General features: G+C 38.8%; 1 long non-coding RNA gene across 1 annotated transcript; it reads left to right on the forward strand.

Annotated features, from left to right (window-relative positions):
* The first annotated feature begins 710 nt into the window (after positions 1-710).
* LOC147651975 (uncharacterized) lies at positions 711-3323 on the forward strand. The gene is made up of 4 exons (XR_015289881.1): positions 711-849; positions 1686-1800; positions 2272-2426; positions 2818-3323. It is a non-coding gene; the product is annotated as an uncharacterized LOC147651975 (long non-coding RNA).
* Positions 3324-13499: the final 10176 nt, after the last annotated feature.

Here is a 13499-nt window from a genome sequence, read left to right on the forward strand (position 1 = left end):
GGGTAGAAATAATTAAAAAGCATCTTAAAAGTAACATCATATTTTTGTCAGCCATCTCTTCAGGGACTACTTTAAATCCCAGAATGTTCAAGAGCCATCATCACTGTACAAACAGAAGCTCCAACTGAACGAAACCAGAAGAAGTGGATATGGCAAATTCTCTGGTCCAAGTGGTGATATTAATCTGGTGAGGCTCTGGATTCCCATTTCAGACATACTATCACAGCTTAAATATAGGAAAAAATTGGGATTTTACTTTGCTGTGGTCTCTTTTTGTTTTGCAAAATATGTGATAGTTAATATATGAGTAAAATCTTGTATAAAAACAGGTTTGTTTTTTGGTTTTTTTTCTAACAAATAGCCAAATGCATATTACCTGCCTTGCTGGAAAATAATTGAGGTCTTCCTCTAAGAAATTTTTTCTCAGAGTGCCTTTCTTTGTGATTTGTGTTCTTATCTTAGGAAGATACAGGAGTTGCTCATTTTAATGCTGTCCAGCAGACTATTCCATGCTTTCTCAGCTGTTTGGATCTGCAGTTCAGGATTGGACCAAGAAAAATGGTGATGGGATGAAATTATTTTTATTCTTAAATGAGGACAATTCCATTTTTAAACATACACATGTGCTTCCAATGCTTTCAGTAGTCAAGGATGAAATTTTGAACAGACATGAATTCCTCAGCCTTTGTTTCTTTTTCCCTGAAGGATGGAATTTGGACTTTGCCCACCAGTGCAGTCCTTGCTATGGGCAGATGTTTCTTCTGTTCTTCTTACCAGCAGTAGGAGTGGTTGGACACTGAACCTCAAAGAAGAGGGAGCTAACATCCCTTACCTGGATAAGTCCCACAGGTAAGCACCTTGGAGAAGTTCTTCAACCAAAACCAGTTCCTGTAAGGCTTTCCAGCCCTTGACAGGAAATAAGCTGATTCCTGCAGGCTGCAACATGAAGACTTCCAGACTGAAGTGAGCATCCTGCTATAAGGAAGGATTTGGGAGTAGTGAGTCATCATTTGTATGGGAAATTAATCTGTGATTTTTATTTATTGTTTTTTTTCATTTGAAGTAACATCACATCATCATAGAGAGACATTGTCTGTCATTTCTGGTGTGGATACCTGAATAACTCAGCTAGACAGGTAGCATGATAAGGTAATACAATGCAGATATTGAAAGGAATTTTTTGGATGATTTTTTTGTTAGTTCAAGCTGCAGTCCCTGATTTATTCAGGCTTTGAAGTACCATGCAAGCCTTTCCCACAGAAGAAATTCTGTTTTATGTAAATAATGCACTGTGCAGTAAACTAGAAGAAAGCAGGGAGCAACAAAACTTCCTAGAACTTAAAATCTTCACATTTGGTGTGACTGTACAGTAAATGTTAGAAGAAAATTTTTAAAAGCTTTCTTCCTTTAAGTTCCATTGAAGCATTCACCCATTGTTTAATGTGCTTTTATTGTTACTCTCCATAAGTTTTCCCTGTTACATTTTTTTGATTGCAAATGGTTTACTGTGCTAGCTTTTTCCATTGTCACACAGTAAGAAGCCATAACTAAAGAATGATCATTTTTTTGTAATTTGAAATAATGATGGAAGCTTTATTCAAATGGAAAATATTGCCAACTCTGCTCTCCCTTGCCCCCTTGAAATCCAGTTTTAGAATTACAGAACTCTGTATTCTCCATTCCAGAAAAATGAATATGTAGACATCTGCCTGGACTAATCAAGTAATCACTGCTCTTTGTGATCTTCAATGCCGTTCTTCACTCAAAAACCTCAAAGCACAAAGAATTTTTCTGAGGCAGGTAAGAGAGCCACTTGCATTTCCTCTTTCAGTCTCGCAGCCATTCCTGTAGCTCACGTGACAATCATTTGGGCAGGCACATAAGAGTTGAAACTATGGGGTGAACTATCCTTCAGATACAGTCTCTTCCTGTACATCTTGGAAAACTCTGAACCAAATAGTGTAGTTCAGCACAGTTCAGTGCTTTGACTTTGCTAAAATGAACTTGGCAGTAGCAGCAATACTGGAATATTGTGATTCTGGTGCCTATCATGAATAATTATAAATATCAGAAAAAAATGAAGCTGCAGCAGTAGTGGAATATTGTGATACTGGTGCCTGTTACAAGTGCTTCTAAACATCATAAATATTTAAAATGACTAACAGAAATCTAAATTCCTAAGTTAATCTCCAAGACTGCAATTTTTAAGGACCCAAATTTTACTGATCCTGAAAAACCTGGGGATTAATATTTCCTTGGCTTTTGTGTCAGAAAGCCATGCACAGTGGAGCTGTTTGTGCATTGAGGGCAATCTCCTTTGGCTTTTTTGAGCTCAAGTTCTTCAAGCAAGTATTAGTGTGAACAGCAGCAGCTTAAAGCACTCCCTAATCTTGAAGAGACCATAAGTAACACACTGCTTGAACAAGGTGGGTTTGGACCAGATTTAACAACGTGATTTGCTTTTTCCTGTGTTTTAGTTTAAATTTTGCTTAAAACGGAGTTGTTTTAGCACTGGAATAGTTTAGATTATTCAGCATTTATATATACAAGAAAAAGGTTTCTAGAGTTTTGTTCTTAGTGTTCATTGTAATGTGAGTTATGTATCTAAACCCATAGAAATTCTGTGAAATTTTAAATTCTAAGGGGTCAAGGATTTGGTTTTGGGTTGGTTCTGTTATTCCTGTGCGGATTGGAATGATTTGTTCAAACTCTGTGCATGTTACATGACATCTGTAGTAAGTGAATCCCAGAAGATTTTAAGGTTTATTTTGAGTCTGTTTCAATCTTGAATATAATTCCAAAATTATTTTTATCTAGTCCCTGTAGATGGAAGCATCTTTGAGACTAATTCCATCATATCTTGGGGATTAGAAGAAATGGGGAAAATCTGTGAGAAATGAGGAGAGCAAATTATTGTCTTTCAATGAAGTAAGCACCAACTCAGATCTTGTCATACATTATGAATAATCTCATTTTTGCTGGAATCCTGTACTATATTAAAGACATTATGGCAGGTAAAATTACCTAGGGGAGTACTGCTTTCTTAGGTACCTTTGTACCAGAAGATGGAGCCGGAGAGCCTGGATTCAGCATCTCTGCAGGGTCAACGTTCTTTCAGTAGAGCTGACCCGGCTTTTGTTATCTCCATGGATGAGATCAAAAAAGGAAAATGGAGGTCACAGCTATTTCACAGTTTAATAGCCCTGTAACCATTAAAACATAGTAAACCCAAGAATAAAAACAGAACCCAAGTGAAGTCAATTTAAATAGTTAAGGAACAAGGACGTGTTTCAGTGGGAAACATCCATAAGGTAATGCATAACTTTTTTTTCCCTATCACATACTTAGAGATGAATTTTAAATTCCAGTGTGACAGGTCTCAAAGGTAAAGCTGAACATGATAATTAATATAAGATCATTCATACCTGATTCTCTGCAGGACTTTTATTGAATTGTGAAAAGTAAGAGATATGATTCTGCAAACTTTTTCCCCGGCAGACCTCACACAGAAAGTGTTGCTGTGGAAGTTTTAAGCAAGATTGCCAACACCAATTAATTTGAAGAGCTAATGCATGTTTGGATCCTCTGATGAATGGTGCTGAGGATCAGTATTTTGCAAACTATTTCATATCTTAGAGAGCCCCAGCCATGAAATATGCCCACATGAATGCCATTTTCAGGGTTTCTAAGCAAAACAAAAGTATGTACATTTTATTAACACAGATGGCGGCATTTTTAAAAAGAATCCTAATCATCCACGGACATTGCAACTTCCCCCTCTCCCTCCCACCACTATTGCATGCACTAAGGATCTAACTCACATTACAAAAATAACTTCAGAGAAGGCTTGAAACTAAATTTCATCATTTCCCTTTTTTAATGGCAACAGTTTCAAATGTGTACATAATGTTGCTGCCACTCAATCAGTTTATTGTAAATACCACATACAAATCAGTGGGGTTTTTTTCTGTTTTCAAAACAAATCTTGAATATTTGAAAAGCACTCTGAAAAGAAGTCCTTGTTTCAATATTTAGCTTAAAAAGTAGTCTATTCTGTTATTTATTTTTGCCCCAAACCCTCGTTGTTTTATTAAGAACTCCTCGGGAAGTTTTGCATTGTTGGACATGAATTCATTCCATCCTCCAGACAAAACAGTGCTTGTGGAACTTGATCAGCTTGAGGTTGCTGTTGGAGTAATAGACAGCTCTTGGACTTCTCATGGGAAACAGCCCCGTTTTTATCATCCTTGCCTTCTATTCTTCTTCCTAGCAGCCATTTGTGCTTTAAATTATTGTGAACACTATCTCTGGCTAACAAAACACCAATAGTTCCTGGGCCAGGATTTGGTTTCTGTTCCCAAGGTCATGATGTGGCGCAGTGCGGGTCTGATTCTCTGGTGTGCTACTGCAGATTTTTGAAACAAGCAGGAGAAATGATATTTATGTTGGTCATATTCTGACACCAGTCATTTTATGAAAGAGCTACAACCTTTGAGTCACTTGGAAAAATTACTTGAGTGACGCTGTGTGCTTCATTCAGTTATTTCATGAAGTGCCTAAATGCTTCAAGCATTTCTTCATATGAACATTACATTACTATGATATGGAATCTCTTGCTATGAATGTTCTGTCAAAATGGGTTTTTGTGAATGGTTAATGCTTGCATAGAAAAATAAACCCATGCACTTCAGAGTTCTCAGAGAGGTAGGGCTGTAATTCCAGAAACATGCCTGCTTTTGATATTCCCAGTGGCACCCTGCCTATGTTTTAGTAAGTGAAACACAAGCGTTCATGAAACTCTAGTCCTTCTACTTTTTTATTTACTTCTGAATAATGAACAGAAATGCATCTGTGTATTGTATCCAACTGCATATGGGATTCTTGCTAGGTGATTGTAATTCTGTGGTGAGCCCAGAGTGTGATTATTAACAAATAATGCTGTGTCGTGATCAACAATAAGCCAGTGGGCTTGAAAATTTGAGAAAAAACCTCTTGTATTAATTTTCTGGAATGTGAAGCTCTCAGGTAAATCAGAAGAGCTGGCTCACAGGAGTGGCAGAGCACTGCAGATTTATTCCCTAGGTCAGTAATTTACACCCACTTCTACTTGACTCCCTGTTCTAATGTGTAATGTCAGTAACATTCTCCTGCTTATTAAAAATGATTAATAGGCAAAATATGGGGTCAGAGGATGCAGAACTCATCTTTTTAATCTGCCCCCAAATATCCAAAGTACTGTTTCCTTTCAATGGAGAAACGAATGAATTTAAATCTTCTAGTTTTGCTTAAAATTGCTGCATCATTTCTGAAGGCTTTGCTATTACACAAATTCCACTCAAAATTGGTAGTGAGGTCTCAAGTCACTCTTGTTATGGGTCATGAAGTTCTGCACAGAATAGAAGAACCATGTGAGTCTTGGTGTGAGGCCACTGAAGCAGAGTTTTCTCTCTGGTTTCACTCACCCAACTCTCTTGTCATTCACAGGATCCTATAAGCACGTGAGATCAGTCTTAGAAAATAAATCCAAACTATTGCTTCTCTACCATAAAAAGTGTGGAAGTCACTTTCTGTTGTTTCCATTCTGTTTTGTTTGTGTGAGTATTTCAGGTCCTCAAATTTGTCAGTGTCCTACTTGATCATCACATTTAATCCTTTAGAGGTGCTAAAGATGCTCTTGTCTAAAATGACTTTGGGGAACAGTCATTCTTTGGTCTGCACTCAGTAATTGTGTGATTTACTCAAAGGACTGTAATCCTATGACAGAAGAAGAGCAATTAAATATCAGAATTATTCAATTACTCTTAATGTAGGGATTTAAATGTGTTTTGTTGCATTGTAGTGGTTTTGAATACTTTAGGACACTTGCACAGGCATAGGGTCTGAAACTCATAAAACAAGAAAAATGCCTAATTGCTCTATGCATGGATTATTTATAACTGTGTGGTCTATGAAGGAATAAGAGTCCATAAAAAGAATGCCACTGAGTGTTAAAACCAATCTACTTGCTGCATTTTAATTGGGAGGAGAGTCTTAGCTCTTTGGTTTCAGAATCATTGCGTTATGGATATGGTGCTTGCTTTCTAATTTTAAATCAGTAGGAGGAGGAGTAAATATTGATTGAGGAACTTGGTGTGTCAGGGTATAATTACTCTATAACAGATGAAGCCATGAAACCTTTGGAGATTTCTGTTTTCTTTGCTCTGAAGTTTAGACCTGCTAATTTACTCGGGAGGGGCAGGGAGAGGTTAGAATTACTGTATCTGCATATGGATTTGGGGAGGCATACCCTGAGTTAGGCAGAAGTGTTTATGTCAGCCTACCTCTCTCTCTTCCTATTTATTTCCTTGATTTGTTTGTCCTCAGCTCTCTTAATGAACACATGGATTTAAACCTCTTGGGGCACACTGAGGCTTCCTTCTGGTTCTCTCCTTGTCTGGAAGATACCAGCATAGGTTATGCCGGTGCACGGGTTTTGTCTAACAAGCTTGGCACAGAATTTGTTCAAGGTTGGCAAATGGTGACATCAGGAATGCAAAATACATTTAATTTCATTGAACGTGTAAAATTATTTCCTCCTGAATTCCCTTAAGTGATGCAATTCAGCCCAGAGTCAAGTTTTACATCCAAGTTGTTACAGAAATAGTAATAATTCAGTCATATAATGGCTGAAACAGCACTGCTATAGTGCACAATTCAAATCTGTCCCTACAGTGGTACTAAAATCAGTTATCACCTTTGAAAGCTTCTCTGGACACTTGGCACTTAAATTGATCAATTGATCCATTAACGCTCCCCTTTTGCTAACCTATTGGTTAGCTGGTCTCCTTTAATTTTCCCCTTTGGTGAAGCAGTTCCACTGGTCTGCATGTAATTATGGTCCTACATGCATGCCTTTTCAAAAACTGCATTTTGGGAAGCTTGTGCTGGTTTTTGTGTGGGAGAAGTAGGGAAATTGTTGTTACCTGTGGTAACTATCCAGAAAAGGAAAAGAAACCCCAAACCCCCATAGCTGATGTACTGTATCTATCTGGTTTATATTTCACATGGCCTAGAATTTGTTACCTGTGGCTGAAGGGAAACAAACAAACAAAAGCTACAAATGATAAAAAAGTCACAACTGAAAGAGGTGTAAGTTGTGAAAATGAGTTGGAAAGAAATGGCACTTGGAGTTGGATTAGATATAGCAAGACCAGGCTTGCTCTGTTCTGAGAGTGAGGAATAATAGAAGAGATTGAAAAGTAACCTTAGCACTCAAGGGTCAAGAAGAAATAATGTTGGTTATTTTTCTTAACAACATCTTTTGATTTTAAATTTTCCTCTGATAATTGGCAGTATAGCAGAAGATGTATTCAGCAGCAACAGCAAATCTGTGCCACATTCAGTTTAACCATTTACCCATAGACTAGGAAATCAGTGCTGTTTAATAAGGATAAAGGAGGGCAAAATTGTGATTCAAAACACTTTTCCTTCATAAAGCAAGTATTTTGTTTAAGCATTTTTAAAAATACAATACTGCTTCAGCAGAGTGTCCTAATAATGAAATAGTTTGTTAAATGTATACATTCAAATAGCCAGTAACTCTGTATTTACAGAGCTAATAGTGCTCTTGCTGGAAACACCAGGGAGGATAAAAACACTAAGTGGTTATTTTGCTTGGGAGAAAAATGATTTGGCTTCAGCAAATTGTCTGCTGATATTGAGGATTCTCAAACAACACATACCTTCCCATCCCTTGTCTACCTTGAAATCCCATTTCAATACGTTTCATTATCCTGTAAGTTAAATAAGAAAAGCTGAGAACGTAGGCAAGGCTTAACAGTGATGATCCATGTGAAGAGGGGTTATTTTTCTGTTTTACATTAAAAATTGAACAGGCTTTGAAAAGAAGCAGGCCCAGGTATTGTTTTGAAGTAAATTGTAACATCAGTACATTTGTAGTGAAATTGTTCCTGGTTGCTATTATGTAGCAGCAAAACTGCAGAGGTGAACAGAAGATGCAGAATGGATTTGAGGTGGAATTATTAACTACTTGGTGTAGGCTTCAAAGAGACAAGAGCTGCAACCATCAGCTCCTTGTGGTGCCTGGTCTGGGTGCTCCTTTAGGGTTTGGAGGTGGGGTAGAAAGCTGGTGCTTTGGAAGGCTTGAGTGTGTTTGTATCCATCTGTGCATGCCCAGCTTTATGATGGGTGGTACTGATTTAGCTCTTCACTTCTATTTCCTCTGGGAACCTAAATAAACATGATAGGACTCTTGGGAAACCCAGCTACTAGTACTGCATCACTGGCACCATGGCAGAGCTCAAATTATTAAAGCAAGGCAAAAAACCTCAAATCTAGTAAGTAAAAGTTCTATTTCATTTCTATTCCCTGGCAGTCGTATTTCTGGCCTATGACTGTAGTGTGTTGTAGATGTTCAAGATAAAAGTTGATTTCAGGTGATAAAGTACACTTAAATTTTCATAAGTCTTCATGTAAAAAACAGATCCTAAGCTTGTACAATTTTATGATTCACCCTTAGTCACTGGAGCTTAGAGTAGAGAATATATTCTGAAAGTGCCATGTTATCAGTGGCTTGTCAAGTCCTTTCTGATTTAGCCCCTGGCTCTAAGCAGACTGTCCTGCTTTCTGTGAGAGTAATAAAAAGATAAGCCTTGAGAGATGTGTAGGGGGGAGAAGGAGCTCATTTGCATTCAGATGAGCTATTCTTCCAGCCTCTCTCTCTATTTGATCTTATAAAAATTATCCTAGATTTGATCAAGAGCAGAGAAAAGATGGATAAATCCAAAGACAGGTTAACAGCAGAGTTTCTCATCATGGTAACTCCAGTAGAAAAGTGATGCATAGGAACACATCTTTGCACTCACTGAAACCTGTGTACAGTGTCTTGTGTCATTGGTCAGGAGTATTAGATGTGACACTGAGACATCAAACAACTTCACAATGAGCTGAAATAGAGAATTCCATCTTAATAACGCTTCTCCTAAAATGTTGGTAGGGTCCCTTATCTTTGATGACATTAATTTTCTTTTTGGCCACCATTGCACATGGCATGCCAAATATTTTATTGCTAGAAACTATATTCCAAGGCTGTAGGGTTGTGTTCATGACACAGATACCATAAATTATCTTCAGCCATAGCATCTGATAATTCTCCTAAAGTAGAGCTACTCATACAGGCCTGTGGGGCAATGCATTTGTAAATTTGTATTTCTAATGGAAGTGTCCTTACATTCATTTAGTACAAATGAGTGCAGACCCTCAGTGGTGTAAAGTCATTGGGATCCACTAAGCCAAGAACACTAGGCAGAGATATTTTCCAGCCCAGAATCCTGCTAGGATGCACAAATGTAGACCCTTCTCAGCCTTCCCCAATGACTTTGAGCTTATGGAAATAAGATTATAGGACAGGATGTAAAATTTGGTGGCAGATAGAGAACACTGCTGTTTCTTCTTCTCTGGCAGACTGTTCAGGAGGAAGTTTACTTGTAGTAATACCTTTTGGACCCAAAAAATGAAAGTAAACTTTAGAAAGTACGTACCTCTGAGAAGAGCTGAACTCAGAATGTGGTTTAACATGGCAGATAAACACAAGATGCAGAGCAGGTATTTTTCTTTCACCTTTTTCACATTAATTGCCACGGGGGGAAAAGCTCCTACATCCTTGTTCTGTATGAGACTCTTTTTCTCTTTTACCAACTGTGGAGGAGCGAACCCAGGAATGAGCTGGGGAGGAAAAAGGACTGAACAGTTCTTTATTTTGGCCTCTGGAGAATCAAAGTTGTGGCCTGAAACCTACCCGAGCCAAGTGTATTTTCAGTTTGTAGAAGCTTGCTCTGCTATGAATTTCTGTCTCTTGGCTGGATACTCAGCATCTCTAAGTGCAGAATCCTCCCTGGCACCGTATATCCTCGCCTTGTCCCTGCCACCACCACTCAAATATTTTCCTTTCATTGTAAAGTGAGTGAGATTTTACTTGGCTGGAATTCTGCAGTGCTGGGAATGAAGGTTTTTTCCTTCTTCATTTTTTTATAATGAATTTCTTTTTTATTCTATTCACACCTTCTGAGTGAGCCTTTCATAAGGGCTTCTGTATTTCACAGCGGCTACACCTATTTGGGCCTGAAGACTTTGATACAATTGTAATCACTTGGAAATGGAACCTGTTTGATTTGTATGGAAGGCAGCCATTCTCCCTGTTCCAAACTTCCTAAAATTGTTTATCCACGTTGAAAAAAAAAATACCTCTTGGAGATAATGAAGAGAGTGCATGATGGTGATTCCAGGGATGGAGAAGAAGGACCATCACCTTCCTCACACCATCAAACTTGAGACTAAGGTTTGCAGTTCTAATTTTAATCCACAGTAATCTACAGACAATCCTTTATTATCTAAAAAAGCTGATACCGTCAAGTTGGAAGCAAGCTGAAGTTGGAAGAGTTAGGTTTCTTCAAAGCTCTTGTTTCCAGCAGGATTGGAGAGCCTTTACCTTTTGTACCAGGAAGGTTTTAAATTTGTAATGCTGACCTTGCAACTGGAACTTGGTCGCTCCATTGTTGCACTTGCAGCAGCCAGATGACCTCAAAGGAGAAGTGCGTTGTTCTGACTTCTGTGGAAGCAGTGGCTGCAAATACCATCAGGAAGTGCTGGACTGGCAGGACATTGGATGGATGCTCTTAGGCCACAGAGCTGGAAATATCAGCTGTAGCCACATGGTAAGTCCATTTATGTAATTCCAAATCTGTTCCTCACACGATCTGTGCTCCTCTATTCCGTATCAGCTTGGTGAGGAGGTAGATGAGACTGTTGGGGGAAAGAAACCACTTATATTTAAAGCAGAGTAACTGTCCTATTATAAATGATGAAGATAAACCTGTGAGGCTACCAAAGAAATCTTTCTTTGTCTTCCAGTTAATAACTTCAAATGGATAACAAATCTATGCTGTATAATCTGCTTTGAATGGATTTCCTTTGGAACGTGTGCTTCTTCCTGAATGACAGAACTGCAATATTTTCACACTTGCAGTTTCACCCTCAAATGGCCACAGGAAATGCAGCAGCTTCTGTTTTCTGTTGCTTCTGTTTGTTAATGCTTCAAGGTGTTGCTCTGTATTTGTACCCAGCTGTCATGACCTTAGAAAGAGAATGTTCTAAAGATAGGAGTAAAAAAGCCAGAGAGCTCCTCCTTGCAGCAGACACGGGCAGCATTGGATCCTAATAGTTTTTGCAAGGCATCCTGATGGGGAGAGGCAGATGTCAAGAATGGCAACTTCAGCAGGTGTGTGGCTGCTTCGTAGCTTGGGCTGGATTCAGGAAGGGCAGTGTTCCAGAGAGCAAAGTCAAGAGTTTGAATCAAGTAAGTGTGAGGTGCCCAGAAAGGCAGGGCCCACACTGCTCATGTGTGTCGGGGGAAGGTGAGAATCAGGCCCATCTGCTCCTAGAAATGCAGGTTCCATCTTTAGCAGCCAAAGGCTATGCAAATAAATGGCTTCTATGTATTGGAGAGCATAGAGCATGAAGTTAGTGTTTCATGCAGTTGTTTGAAGGCAATATGGGATTCCAGAGCTTAGTGTTTGAATTGCAACTTGAATTTCCTTCTTTGCTGTTATTTAGACTGCTCTGAAGTAGTCATGAGAAGCAAAAATGAAAGGCAATGTTGTTTGATGGGGACTGTGGTAGGGCTTTCTTGCCAGATTTGAAATGGCTTGAATTGATTAAAATCTCCAGGTGAGGGGAAGGTTGTATCCATTCCTCTCTCTTATTAAAGCAAATTTTCCAAGAGGGATGTAAAATTGCAGTTGAGGGTTGGGGTGGTTTTTTCTTTTTTCCCTTCTTTCATGTGCAACCTAACAACTCCAATTTCACAGGCCTATTTAACATTTGATCCCTAAAAGTCAGTCCTTTGCTTTGTATTTTGGGCACTTGTTCATCTTGGGGAATTTGTCATCTTCTCAGGGCATTGAAGGTCAACCAAATGCTGCAGGTTTCATTCTTCCTTTCATATGGTCTATGTCCTGGGGTTTGACTCTTAAGCAGAGCTATTTTTTTATTTTGCAGCCTAGCAGTTGTACGGTGGGGCTGTGTGCAGGTGAATTCACTTGAGAACGATGGGTAAATCAGCTCCTGGGAAGATGTGCACTGCCTGGCCCCGATGCTTCAGCATGCTTGAGGTCAGCTTGGCTGTCTCTGACTGTCTAATAATAATGCAGAATAACAGAATTAAGTATTCATTGTAATTTGTGATCAATAAGATTTGTTTTCAGCTAAGTCTGCGTGCTAGTTTCTAAAGCACTCCAGTCTGTTTCATCAATGACCTTTGTGGTTTTAGCTTAAGCTAAAAATCTAGTTTCTGCTGTTGTTATTTTCTGCCCTGTCGCTGTGAGAGGAAGGGATGATGGCTGGAGGTTTGGCAGTCAGCGAGGGCCTGGCCACCACTGCAGTTCTGTACACTCAGCCTTGGAGATAGGATCAGGAATGTGCTGTTAGTTGCCAGTTTTGTATTGCAAAGACTGAGCATGCTGCCATCACTGTGTTTGATGAGTGAGTTTTCATTGGTTTGGTCCAACTCCAAAGCAGCCTTAATTTGAAGGTGGAATTCTTTGTGGATGAGGCTGTGAAGAATATGGTGTTTATACTCCCATCCTACGGGCAGTACGGTAGAACAACTCCTAACTGATTTGGTAATAAAGACCTAGTTTTTCTTCACTAAACCTGCCCTAGCCAAATTCATCAGCTGGTGATAGCTATCTCTGGAGTGGGAGTTCTTTATTGAGTTGATTGACAATTTAATATACTTTGTCAAGCTGTGTTGTTTAGTTTCTGTTGATCCAGAGACACCTGAGGCTCCTTTTGCTTCCTAAGGGATTAAAGTAGCAAGCACTTAGAATGAGATATTGGGAAGATGGGTGCAGGAGACTTTGTAATTTACTATGGAAAAACATAATAATGATGATGAATATTTCAGGTGGAAATGATAGTATTTCACTATATACTATGTGAAATGCTTTTATGTGATTTTTTTTCATTTCTCTTTTATTTTTTAATCCTGGATAAATTAAATGAGGCTTTTGGGGAAAGCATGAGCTGGAATTTCTATTGAGGTTGATAATCTCTGATTCTGCTCTTGTTTGTCTGTCTGCTGGAACTTGTAGCAAACTAGCTATGTCCAAGTTTAATTGTGTAATAATTATCTTTCAAATCGAGCCTTTCTCACTTGGTGCTGATGTATTTGGGGGAGGGAGGGGAATGGAGAGTAAAGAGCTCCTTTCATGAATACAATTGAAATTTCATCTTGCTGATTTGAGCCTTTCCAAGATTCAAGTGAGCATTGGATCAGGTTGGAACTGAGGGGATGACTCATGACTCTGGCATAAAAACTACATTGCATTCCACATATTGGGAGTTTTCTGTTGCCCACAAGAAAGTTCAGGAAAAAAAAGAAAAATATAGAAATGGGTTTCAAATTTCCTGTGCTATTTTCAGTTGACTCCTCTTTCTGGAGG

The sequence above is a fragment of the Cyanistes caeruleus genome, chromosome 8 (genome assembly GCF_971803275.1).
Source record: "Cyanistes caeruleus chromosome 8, bCyaCae1.hap1.1, whole genome shotgun sequence".
Classification (NCBI taxonomy): domain Eukaryota; kingdom Metazoa; phylum Chordata; class Aves; order Passeriformes; family Paridae; genus Cyanistes; species Cyanistes caeruleus.